The 13,278-nt window shown below is 46.4% G+C and overlaps 1 long non-coding RNA gene across 1 annotated transcript in view; it reads left to right on the top strand.

The window, feature by feature from the left end:
• The window catches only part of LOC126213375 (uncharacterized), a 68,973-nt gene extending 68,604 nt beyond the window's left edge, over positions 1-369 (top strand). Inside the window, exon 6 of the long non-coding RNA XR_007541154.1 lies at positions 257-369. This is a non-coding gene — a long non-coding RNA (uncharacterized LOC126213375). The remainder of the gene's footprint in view (positions 1-256) is intronic.
• The last annotated feature ends 12,909 nt before the right edge of the window (positions 370-13,278 follow it).

Below are 13,278 nucleotides of genomic sequence, written 5' to 3'. Positions count from 1 at the left end.
GAAATGGCTTCGGTATTTAAGTTGCAATCTTTGTAACTTTTGTTGGTGATAATTTGTGTAGTAACTGTATTCTAACTTCAGTATCACTCTAATATTTTGTTTCAGTAACATGTTCCTTCACACTTGAAAATTCCTGAATGTTCAAAATGACATCAGTGACCATAGTCAGTATTTTTACAGTAAAATTGCTATGAATTGCAGTGACAGAATCCAGATTTGTGAGTGGTGTTACCTATTTTTGTAATGGATGTTTCAGAGTTTCTGAAGTGAAAGTCCAAAGAAGGGAAGACAGCAAGAAGTAGCTATTTGTGTTTTTCATGGTTTATAGACCTACTGGGGAAACTTGCCATGTAAAAAAAATGAGTAACGCATCAAGCTTGGTACCTCTATGGTGATGTGGAAATCCGAGCATTGTTAATAAAGAAATTAATTTTGTGTTTTCTTCGTTTGATTCCTTTATCGTGTTGCCTATAGTTCACAAAATTTAATTGAAATACCAAGTTAATAATTTCAACATAAATTGGACTATGCACATAGCTGTCTCTAATGGCTTTGCTGCTTTTCACAGGTAAAGTATGATTATTCACTAGTCCTTCAGTTTGCATGTTTCTTAATCAATTGTGGCAAAAGAAATCACTGACTCAAAGCATAATTTGCTTGGTACACATAATTGGAAATTGCTTATTTAGTTGTAATTTTACATTTTTAGATTATAGTATTCTCTGAGAGTTTATCTTGCTGCCTTTCTTGGGTGTGGTTTTTCTATATTTAACAAGTTTACTGATATGGTTAATGACACGTTTCACCACCAGGTAAAGTATACAGCATTAAGCATGCTGTGCTGTTCTCGCTGGTGGCAGCAGCATGGTAGTAAATGTGTTAAGGGGGGACTTAGGAACATTGAAAGTAAAGTATATGCATCTATAATAGTCTTGGCTAAAAAGATATAGCTAGAATGCTAATTACTGTTTGAGCAATTATCCTTTAGACAGTTAATATCTTATGCTAAATATGTATTAAAACTGAATTCGTAAACAACTTTCTAGTCATTTAATCGTTTGGCTTTGTAGAAATTGAAATAAAAATACTGCAGACCCAAAAATCTAGACACTGGACTCGCATTCGGGAGGACGATGGTTCAATCCCGCGTCCGGCCATCCTGATTTAGGTTTTCCGTGATTTCCTTAAATCACTCCAGGCAAATGCCGGGATGGTTCCTCTGAAAGGGCACGGCCGACTTCCTTCCCAATCCTTCCCTAATCCGATGAGACCGATGACCACGCTGTCTGGTCTCCTTCTCCAAACCAACCAACCAACCAACCAACCCAAAAATCGCCTGGAAATGGTAAGGAATATCAGATACAAGTAAGTATTTTTGCTCAGTAAGAATAAAGTGTAAAAATGCTGCTATCTGGTTATTGCCTTGAGACCACTGCACACAAAACAGGGCAGTGTTAGACTTTGTTACCTAGTTCTCATTGGCTGAAGCAACTAAAATTAAATTTCTGAGAAATGTGGAAACTTTGTTATCCATATATCCCCAGCATGATTTAAAATTTTTGCAGTGAAATGGCACTGATAGTGCATAACATATTTTGCAACTGAGACTAAGTACTTAAAAATTGATGTGGGGTATGTATTTCAAGACACACTTTAGAACCAAACCTGATATTTGTATTGACACACAAGTAAACACACTGGGTTACACAAGCATTAGCTGTAGGTATGGAATGGGTAATTTACTCAGAAAACTTACTGTATGAATTTTATTGTAAAGCACACTAAAGTTAAGGGAAATATGCAGTGCACAGATGAGATACACTTGGATGGGCATGAATTGGTTTTGCTTAGATATATGGAAAATTAACTGTAGTATTATATTGACATATTTGGTGCAGTTTCCTGTGATAGCAACGTGTGAGGTGCAAATTTGTGGACAGGAGAGATTACATTGAACCTGTCGTGCATGGTGCACTTTTAGTTGCACTGCAAGGATGATGCCATCCAGCTTTGAAAATTAGGGGCCTAGAAATGAAACTCTCATCAGTTTTAATATTTAAAAATAAACATGCAAGAAAATGGAAGCTTAATTAGAACTTTCAAATAAATTGCAAAAATTTTCTTGTTTTGCACATTAAGTGCAGCTGACACTTACAAGCACAGGGTTAGTGGTTTATGTTGACATTTATAAGTGCCGGCCACAGCTAACATATTGAAGATTTTAAAGTAACAAAGTAGTTGTTGACATTCTGATATTAATGGATAACAGTAAGAACCACAGCAATGAAATGATGTAAATTACTTAAACCTGGAGTTAAACAAATGTACATAGTCATCACACCCACTTCTTAGTCACTGCATATTTGTGTGCTATAGCTAAGACAGTAACCTTTTGTTTTCTCGTCTGATCTGGGACACGTGTCAGACCTTACTTGTTTTGCTAGATCAACTCCAGGTTTACAAGTTTCACATTTCAGAATTTTGGTAATTTGTACTCCTACCTCCTGTGGAAAGTGGGGTTGATAGCTGTCTTTTCAGATATGGTCTCATCAATTGCCATTTAAGGAACTTTAAGCAAAAATGTGATTATTCAATTTTCTGTCAGTGTAGAATATACCACTTATGTATTTACCAGAGAAATGTACATGATGGCACAGAACAGTGAGAGTCCATCCTCTGGAGCACCTGCTGTGTGGAGTAAATTGTGCACTTCACATCCAGGTGCATAAATTTCTTCTTAGGTAGTATCACAGTACTCTACTATCTCAGGCTGTTTGTTGTGATGCTCAGTGGAGCAGCATTATGCCTTGAAGATACTAAACTAACAGCCTTCTTAAGCTTTTGGATGTAATATATCCAAAAACCAACGACTTTTACATTTAGCTGTCAGGAACTCCTTTGAAATCTTTCTTTTTATTATTATTGTGTGTGGCCGTTTTGTGTCCTCTTCCCAGTTTGACATGTACATCTGATAAGCTTAATGAGGATATTTACGGCTACAAACAAAAAATTAAAAATTAAAAAATGTGGTGACTATGCAAATTTAGATAACACACAAGTTGGAATTAAATCTGCAGATATGATCCACCAATCCAAATACACTTTCCAGATTATCCTCCAAAACTTTACAAGCTGAGGAAGTAAGCACAAAGATTTGGACATCATAGCATGTGTTAATAAGCCAGATGTTTCAGGTATTACAGAGCACAGGTATACCAAAAAAGAACCTTATTATGCACCCATTAACAAAGCATTTCTGCTCATCATTTAGCAGGGAGATCAAGCCCTAAGGTGATGTTGCAAAAGTGGCAAAAATTAGGGCCCCAAAGACGTAAGTTCTTTAAGTGTTGAAGGTGACACTGAACTTTCTGCAGTTAACTGTAGTTGTCAAAGGACACACAATTTTGGATATAGACAGACCTCCATCTGCAAGTACAGATAATGTTTTAGCTAATCTCCATCAGTTGCTTATAGAGAGAGATAGTAAACACTCAGGGAAAATTGCTGGGTAATTATGTTGATAATTGTTCAGTCTTGTTGTTGTTGTTGTTGTTGTTGTGGTCTTCAGTCTTGAGAATTGTTTGATGCAGCTCTCCATGCTACTCTATCCTGTGCTATCTTCATCGCCTCCCAGTACCTACTGCAACCTTCATCCTTCTGAATCTGTTTAGTGCATTCATCTCTTGGTCTCCCTCTACAATTTTTACGCTCCATGCTGCCCTCCAATACTAAATTGATGATCCCTTGATGCCTCAGAATGTGTCCTACCAACTGATCCCTTCTCCTAGTCAAGTTGTGCCACAAATTTCTCTTCTCTCCAATTCTATTTGATACCTCCTCATTAGTTATGTGATCTACCCACCTAATCTTCAGCATTCTTCTGTAGCACCACATTTCGAAAGCTTCTATCTCTTCTTGTCCAAACTATTTATCGTCCACGTTTCACTTCCATACATGGCTACACTCCATACAAATACTTTCAGAAACGACTTCCTGACATTTAAATCTATACTGGATGTTAACAAATTTCTCTTCTTCAGAAACGCTTTCCTTGCCATTGCCAGTCTACATCTTATATCTTCTTTTTAGTCTTAGAAAATCTGATCTCACAAAAATCAGTTTTCACTCTTAAGAATGATGAGTGGCACACACAGATCTGTCTGCACTGATATGTAATACAGGGTACCCTCGGCTTTGTACTTTGCTGCCTTCATTTGTTGATTTTTTTTAATGTAAATGACAAAATACTGCTGCCCAAATTCAAAACTAGTTCTGTATACTGATGCTACATCCATTGTGTGCAGGCATAAAGATCACTATGAAACTGTATTACAAATTATATAGTTCAGTATTTAAATGAAAGTACTCTCATTGTCAACACAAGATAACAGCAGTAATGGATTTTAATCCCACAAGACATATTTTGAAATTCAGCTGTGCTGTGGAACTGATATTGCCATCAAAGCAATATATATCAAAATCATGGGAGTAACAACACTGGGATACATATGTTCACTCACTGGGAAGTAAACTGGCTTAAAATGTATTTGCGATAAATATGTAGAGCAAATACCGAAACAATACCCACGTATTGTCTGCTTATCATATGTCAATGTATTCTAGTATAAAGTATCGATTAGAAGTGTGGGATGCCAAACACGAGCAAATCTTCATAAGCTTTTAAAGTTGGAGTAGAAGGCTGTAAGAATAATTTGTGGTGCAGAACTAAGAGACTCGTGCTGTGTTCAATACCCTAAAGCTGGGATATTAACTGTTATAAATTTGTACACTGATCAGCCAGAACGTTATAGCCACCTACCAAATACCCTGTAGGATCAGCTCGGGCACGGATAACAGCAGTGACGCATCACGGCACGGAAGCAGTGCGGCATTGGTAGGTCTATGAAGGGAGCTGACAACCCATATGGACACACAGGTCACTAATTCCTGTAAATTCTGGGGAGAAGTGCAATGAGCTCTGATGCCACTTCCAATCACTTCCCAGATGTGTTCAGTCGAGTTCATGTTTGGCTATTTAGGGAGCCAGCATGCCAATTGGAACTCGCCACTGTGTTCCTTGAACCACACCATCACACTCCTGGTGTTGTAACATGGCACATTATCTTGTTGAAATATGGCTCTTCTAACAACCCTACCACAACAAAGGTCAAAATTTAATAATGATTGTGGTGTTGCTCACCCTGCTAAATACTGCATTTTCGGGCAACAACAAAGTTATTATGTGGCAGGTGTCATTGGAGCACAGTTAATAAAGTCATTTCATGTAATAATGAATAAACTAGGCACTTATCTTTTCGTATTTCCCACGCTGGTCTCATTGTAAAATCGTGGCTCAATTGTCGAAAATCTAGGTGGTGGTGATTCCAAGCTCGGATGCAAAGAGGCCTAGGTTTTATTCTGCTATATTCAAAAGTTTTATAGATGTGTTTCACAAACCATTCTTTGAAGATTAAACCTTTGAAAGTTAGCACAATGATGATGTAAAAAATAATCAGCACTCTGAATTTAAGTTACACTTCCTTTTTATTGCTTTTGTTGCAATATCTCTAACACACAAAACATCACTTCGCAATACAAAACATACTTGAAAACATCTTCCTCACTGTTCACATTTTATAAGCTGACTACAATATACGTCTTTTCAACATGACGTCCAAGATTTGACTTTCTCAAGGTCCGACTCTAACTGACTGATAATCGCTTACGCGCCCAAAAATCAAGAGTTACAAGTACGTCAAAGATCATAGTGCAAAAGAAAGAATACACATAAGAATAATATCATTGCAACATAAACATATCAATGTATCAAAGTACCTCTACATTAATGAAATCGAATCTGAATGTTGTCTCAGAAATATGTTAACTACTTTACAGAAACACAGTAGAATAATGCTGGTATCGAGAGGTTCAGGTGAGCTGCCGTAATGGTTACATAATTCAAGTACCATTACACTCTGCACGATTGTCCTGAAGGAGTGTACATGTGCAACCAGTGTACGACACACCTCGGCCATCGTGGTGCCTCGCACGAGCTCCACTGTACCTGTGGATGCCCATAGCATAATGGAGGTGCAGCCAACTTGTTGGATTCTGCAGTACAGGTATCGAAGAGCTGTTACCCTGGAGGACAACAGATTCGCGCCCATTGCAGTCACACTTGCCAATGTCGTGGTGTCAAGATTGGCATATGCCCGGATTGTCAGCTGCTGCATCCCATCATTAGAAGTGTTCTGTGCACTGTGTGTTCACACACAAACACACACACACACACACACACACACACACACACACACACACACACACACACACACACAGCCCAGCATTAAATTCCGATGTTCATTCCGCCACAGTCTGCCCATCCTCCTGCGGGTTCGGGGGTTAGAATAGGCCCGCGGTATTCCTGCCTGTCGTAAGAGGCGACTAAAAGGAGTCTCAAATGTTTCGGCCTTATATGATGGTCCCCTCTCGGGTTTGATCTCCATCTTTCTAAATTATTCCGAAGAGCGAGCCAATTGGGGAAGGGTGCCTTACATGGTGCACTGTATCCGTCACGCATTGAGACCTTTAGCCGGCTTTTTCGCCGTTGCAATGGTGTCCCGCTCGTTTTCCATCTCTTGGGCGAGGATACGTCCCTGGGTGCGATTACCACGCTGCACTCTGCAGTGTTGCTTTTAACTGCGACGACGACCTTGGACATTTTTGCACCTAAGATCCAGCACGGTAGCCAGTCCATTGTGGTGGGGCCGCCATGTACCCTCTTGGTTGTAGCCCCCTGACAACACAGGGATCGCTCTACTGATGCCTGCGCCGTTAACTCCCCACGTATGCCAAGGAGTAGATGCCCATCTCCCTGGGGCATCGGGACTCCCGGCAATGGCCGTCCTGCCAGGTGGCTATTGCTGCGGCTGGGTGGCGCTCGTGGGGAGGGCCCTTGGTCGGAGTAGGTGGCATCAGGGTGGATGACACGCAATGAAGCGTGGCACATCTTCTCTTGCTGGTGGCCAGCCACCAGCAGTCTCTAAGCGTTCGAGGTCCCATTTTAAAGGTAACGTTTATGACCCCAAATCGTTCCCCTCCCTCGCCAAACTATGGGAGGAACGAAAGGCATTGAATGAAAGTGAGACGTATTCGCCCAGATATCTTGTCTGCACCAGAGCTGATGGGGAATCTTATATATCTGTGAAGTCTCAGTTCTTTGCAGAGCATTTAGAGGACAAGTTTGGGGAGGTGGAGGGCTTGTCCAAGATGCGGTCTGGATCGGTGTTGATAAAAACGGCATCTTCCGCCCAGTCACGGGCCTTGCTCGCTTGTACTAAGCTGGGGTATGTCTCCGTCATTATCACGCCCCATAAAAGTCTGAATATGGTCCAGGGCATTATCTTCCACAGGGATCTCCTTTTACAGTCCGATGACGAGCTGCGCGCCAACATGGAGTGCCGGGGTGTCCATTTCGTCCGGCGCGTCCACCGGGGTCCGAGGGATCGTCAAGTTGCCACCGGTGCCTTCATCTTGGCCTTCGAGGGTGACACGTTACCTGAGAAGGTCAAGGTGATGGTGTACCGTTGTGTTGTCAAGCCATATATCCCTCCCCCGATGCGGTGCTTCAAGTGATGGAAGTTCAGCCATATGTCTTCCCGCTGTGCTTCCGACCTCGTCTGTCGCGATTGCGGTCGGCCATCCCATCCTGATCATCCCTGTGCCCCGCCTCCAATCTGTGTGAACTGTGGTGCGCACCATCCGCCTTGCTCGCCAGACTGTCCGATTCTGCAGAAGGAGCGGAAGATCATGGAAATCAAGACTCTCGACCGCCTGACGTACACTGAGGCGAAGCGGAAATATGATCGGCTTCATCCAGTGCGCATGACAGCTTCTTATGCCGCAACTGTCACTCCTGCTACAGTTCCATCCGCTCCAGTCAGCTCTCAGAGTCGCAGTCCCACACCTGCCCCCTTGATGGTGGGGGGCACTAAACCCACTGTTGCTCCTGCTCCATCTACTTCAGGAGCAACACCCCCCCAACCATCGGGGACATCAGTTCCCCCTTCCCAGCCAGAGAAGCGTAAGACTTCTTCGGCTACTCTCGCAAGGAAGGGGTCCCTTGGGGACCTCCATACACAAGTTCCGACCAGCGGCACAGTAGACACCCGCAAGTATCTGAAACAACCACCGGTCGCTGGTCGTAGGGTGTCGCGGTCGTCTTCAGTCCCTGAGACTGACCCGGTGCGGCCCTCCCAGCCAGAACCACCTAAGGCACAGCGCGCAAAGCAGACCAAGAAAAAGGCTCCCAAGCATACTGACATTGCGGTGGCACCTGTCCCACCGCAACCTTCTCAATCTGCGTCCGTAGATGAGGTGGAGATTCTGGCGTCCGCAGAGGACCTGTATCTCGCCAGTCCCTCGGACGCAATGGATGGCTGTTGTACAGGTGGTGACTCAGTAGCAGCAGGGGCCCCAGAGGCGTAATCTGCCTCCCCAGTCCCTTCACGCCTTTCCCATCCATGGCCAATACCATCCTCCAGTGGAACTGCAGCGGTTTCTTCCACCATCTAGCTGAGCTCCGCCAACTTATCAGCCTTCATCCTTTCCTTTGCATTGCTCTGAGGAAACTTGGTTTCCAGCAATGCGAACCCCCGCCCTCCATGGCTATCGGGGTTATTATAGGAACCGAGCAGCTTCTGAAAGGGTGTCTGGTGGCGTCTGCCTCTTTGTTCTTAACTCTCTTCACAGCTAGTCTGTCCCTCTACAAACAGCTTTAGAGGCTGTCGCTGTTAGGGTGTGGACGCCGCGGGCTATTACCGTCTGCAGTCTTTACCTTCCACCGGATGGTGATGTCGCGCTGCCTGTCCTGGCTGCACTGATAACCCAATTGCCGCCACCTTTCTTGTTGCTGGGCGATTTCAATGCCCACAACCCTCTATGGGGTGGGACTGTCTCTGATGACCGCGGTCGTACCATGGAGCATTTGTTGGCTCAGCTCGACCTTAGCCTCTTGAACACCGGTGCTCCCACGCATTTCAGTGTGGCCCACGGCTCGTTCTCGGCCATCGATCTCTCTCTTTGCAGCCCCGGACTTGTCCCATCCCTCCACTGGAGAGTGCATCCTGACCTGTGTGGTAGTGACCATTTTCCCATCTATTTGTCACTGCCCCAGTGTCATACTTCTGGGCGCCTGCCCCGCTGGGCTCTCCACAGGGCTGACTGGCCGGCTTTTACTTCCGCTGCAACCATTGAGTCTCCCCCACAGGGTGACATTGACGAGGTGGTCCGTGTCTTAACCACGTCAATCATTTCGGCGGCCGAGGCTGCCATCCTCCGCTCTTCTGGACTCCCTCGGAGGAAGGCTGTCCCCTGGTGGTGGCCGGAGGTTGCTGAGGCTATTCGTGACCGTAGGCGGGCTCTCCAGCGTCATAGGCGGCACCCGTCTAGAGACCCTCATCGCCTTTAAGAGGCTCCGTGCCTTTGGCCCGTTGCCTTATCGCACGGCGTAAGCAGGAGTGCTGGGAGAGGTATGTCTCATCCTTGGGCTCCCGTGTCTCCCCCTCGCTCGTGTGGTCCCGGATCCGGCGGATTTATGGATACCAGACCCCTATGGGTGTCCCTGCGATCTCCTTGGACGGCGCTGTCTGCACGGACGCTGCCGCCATTGCTGAACGCCTTGCTGCGCACTTTGCTCAGGGCTCTGCGACTGCAACTTATCCCCCCGCCTTTCGCTCTCTCAAGGAGCGAGCCGAGCAGACGCCGTTATCATTCCACACGCGTCGTTCTGAAAAATACAATGCTCCTTTCAGCGAGAGGGAATTCCTCGCTGCCCTCGCCGACTGCCCTGATACGGCACCTGGACCAGACTGCATCCACGCACAGATGCTGAAGCATCTCTCCAGGGACTGCCAAAGACACATCCTCACCATCTTTAACCGCATTTGGAGCGAGGGCATGTTCCCGTCGCAATGGCGAGAGGGTCTTATTGTCCCCATCTTGAAGCCCGGTGCGGACCCGCTGGCGGTGGACAGCTATCATCCCATTACCCTCACCAACGTTCTGTGCAAATTGCTCGAACGTATGGTGGGGCGGCGTTTGTGTTGGGTCCTTGAGTCACGCGGTCTCCTCGCTCCATCCCAGGGTGGCTTCCGTCGGGGCCGGTCTGCAGCGGACAATTTGGTGTGGCTGGAATCTGCTATCCGTACGGCCTTTGCCCGACGTCAGCATCTTGTTGCTGTCTTTTTTGATCTGCGGAAGGCGTATGACACCACATGGAGGCATCACATCCTTGCTACGTTGCATGAGTGGGGTCTTCGTGGTCAGCTCCCGGCTTTTCTTCAAACCTTTTTATTGCGCCGCTCTTTCCAGGTGCAAGTGGGTGCCGCCTCTAGTTCATCTTATATACAGGAAAATGGGGTCCTGCAGGGCTCGGTGTTGAGCGTCTCCTTATTTCTAGTGGCCATTAATGGTCTGGCTGCAGCCGTGGGGTCGTCGGTGTCTCCTTCTTTGTATGCCGACGACTTCTGCATCTCATTTAGCTCCACGACTACGAGAGTCGCCGAACGCAGGCTGTAAGTAGCCGTTCCCAAGGCAGCATCATGGGCTCTGACTCACGGTTTTCAGTTCTCTGCAGCCAAGACTCGAGTTATGCACTTCTGCAGGCGTCGGATGGTCCACCCTCATCCTGAACTTTACCTCGACAGCCACCTGCTTGACGTGGTGGACACTTGCCGCTTCTTAGGACTCGTTTTTGATGCCCGGCTCACATGGGTTCCTCATATTACTCAGCTGAAGCAAAAGTGCTGGCGGCACCTCAACGCCCTCTGCTGCCTGAGCCACACGTCTTGGGGTGCGGATCGCTGCACGCTGTTGCGATTATACAGAGCCCTTGTGCAGTCCAGGCTTGATTATGGGAGCCTGGCCTATGGGTCTGCATCACCCTCAGTGTTGAAGTTGTTAGACCCCATACACCACTGTGGGGTTCGGCTTGCAACTGGCGCTTTTCGTACGAGCCCCGTGGATAGTCTACTGGTGGAGGCCGGGGTTCCCCCGCTGCGGATTCGCCGCCATCGACTGCTCGCCGACTATGCTGTCCACGTGCATTGCTCACCGGGCCATCCCAATCGTCGCCTGCTTTTCCCTGCCATGGTCCTCCATCTGCCCGAATGGCGACCTCGGTCTGGGCTGTCCATAGCTGTCCGCGTCCAGTCCCTGCTGCTGGAACTGGGGTCATTCCCTCTTCTGCCTCCCTTCCGAGACCGTGCACCTACGCCTCCCTGGTGTTTGCCCCGGCCATCCGTCCGTCTGTACTTGGCACGGGGACCCAAGGACTCGGTTCCGCCTGTGGCCCTCCGTCACCGTTTTCTTGCGCTCCTCGCCTCATTTTCGGGCTGAGAGACTGTCTACACTGATGGTTCCCTGGTTGATGGTCGCACTGCCTACGCTTTTGCTCACGCTGCACATGTTGAACAGCGCTCCTTGCCGGCTGGCTGCAGTATTTTTACTGCAGAGCTGGTGGCTCTTGAGCATATGCGTTCCTGCTCAGGTACGTCCATCGTCATCTGCAGTGACTCCCTGAGCAGCCTCCAGGCCATCGACCGCTGCTACGTCTCTTCTCCTCTGGTGTCCTCTATTCAGGAGTCTGTTTCCGCCATTACCCGTTCTGGTCGTTCGGTGGTCTTTGTTTGGAAGCCAGGTCACGTTGGCATCCCGGGGAACGAACGTGTTGACAGCCTGGCCAAAGGGGCGATTCACGCCCCGGCTTTGGAGATCGGCCTCACGGCTCGCGATCAGCAGCTGGTGTTGCGCCATAAGGTGCTTGGGATGTGGGCTGATGAGTGGCGTGGTCTGACAACCCCGAATAAGCTGCGGGCTGTTAAGGTGACGACCGATGTGTGGCGGTCCTCCTTGCGGGTCTCTCGCAAGGAGTCTGTAGTCCTGTGCCGGCTGCGCATAGGGCACACATGGATGACGCACGACCACCTATTGCGACGTGAGGACCCACCTTTATGTCGCTGCGGCTCCGTTTTGACAGTGGTCCACATTTTATTAGACTGTCCACTTTTAGTTGTGCTCAGGCGGTCGTTCCCACTGCCTGACTCGCTCCCTGCCCTTTTAACAGATGACTCTGCTATGGCTGACTTAGTTTTACGTTTTCTTCGGGCAGGGGGTTTTCATCATTTAATCTGAGTGTTTCTGTTTTATTTGATTGTTTTGTGTTGATTCTGGCCTTTGGCCTACGGTTCTAAACTCAGTTTTTAATGTGTTTTCGGTGGTTGGCTTTTCCTTTTTTTTTTTTTTTTTTGTTCCTATGGTCGGCCAACCACCGTCGCACTCCGTGTGATTTTATTTTGTTTTGTCTGGTCCTTGTCTACGTTTCTTTTGTTCTGTGTAATCTGTCTCCTATTCTGTTGAACATATTTTATTCTCTGTGGGTAATTTTTTAGCACTTTGGAAAAAGGGACCGATGACCTTTGCAGTTTGGTCCTTTCATCCCTAAACCAACCAACAGTCTGCCCAGCCTACACTGTCCGACATCTCTACTGAGGGGTGGTCATCCAACCCCATGATGCCTGTAGTTAGTTTCACCACCTGTTGAAGACACTCACCACAGCACTGCTTAAGCACCCAACAAGTGGTGCCGTTTCTGAAATGTTTATGTTGAGCCTGCAGGCCATCACAATCTGCCCTTGGTGAAATTCAGAAAGGTCATGGGTCTTCCCCATTCTATACACGGACAGCATATTCACTGATACTACAATGCACCATGTGTGTGTCTCACCAGCAGTCATTCCTCACCAGGTGACGCTGCTATTGCCTGGATGGGTTTATATTGATAGTAGGTTCATGATCATAATATTCTTGCTGGTCAGTATATACTTTTAAACCGATTATGTTGCCCCAAGCTCTTAGTCTAAATGTAAACACTGACCTGAACAAGCATAATACCAGAAACATACATCAGTTTCATCTTATAAGCCACCAAACTGCACTTTATCAGAGAAACCTACTAGATGCAAGATTGATGCTTGTCAGTTCAGTCAGATCACTCTTCACTGCAAAATTTAAAGCCAAAGTAGAAAGAATATTTATTGCCAACCCACATTAGCCACTGGATGAGTATCTCGGTTTTACACTGAATAAAGGCATTTTCGTAAAGGCCTCATTATGTACTTTTAGCATCATTTAATAGAAATGCTTTATTATCCAATATTAGTTTTAAGTTATTTCTTAAATAACTAATGTAATAAATTAGATCTCAGTTGAAATCAAACAGTG

Source organism: Schistocerca nitens, chromosome 11 (assembly GCF_023898315.1).
Source record: "Schistocerca nitens isolate TAMUIC-IGC-003100 chromosome 11, iqSchNite1.1, whole genome shotgun sequence".
Lineage (NCBI taxonomy): Eukaryota > Metazoa > Arthropoda > Insecta > Orthoptera > Acrididae > Schistocerca > Schistocerca nitens.
The sequence above is the reverse complement of the archived record's forward strand: the minus strand, read 5'-3'. Positions and strand labels throughout refer to the sequence as shown.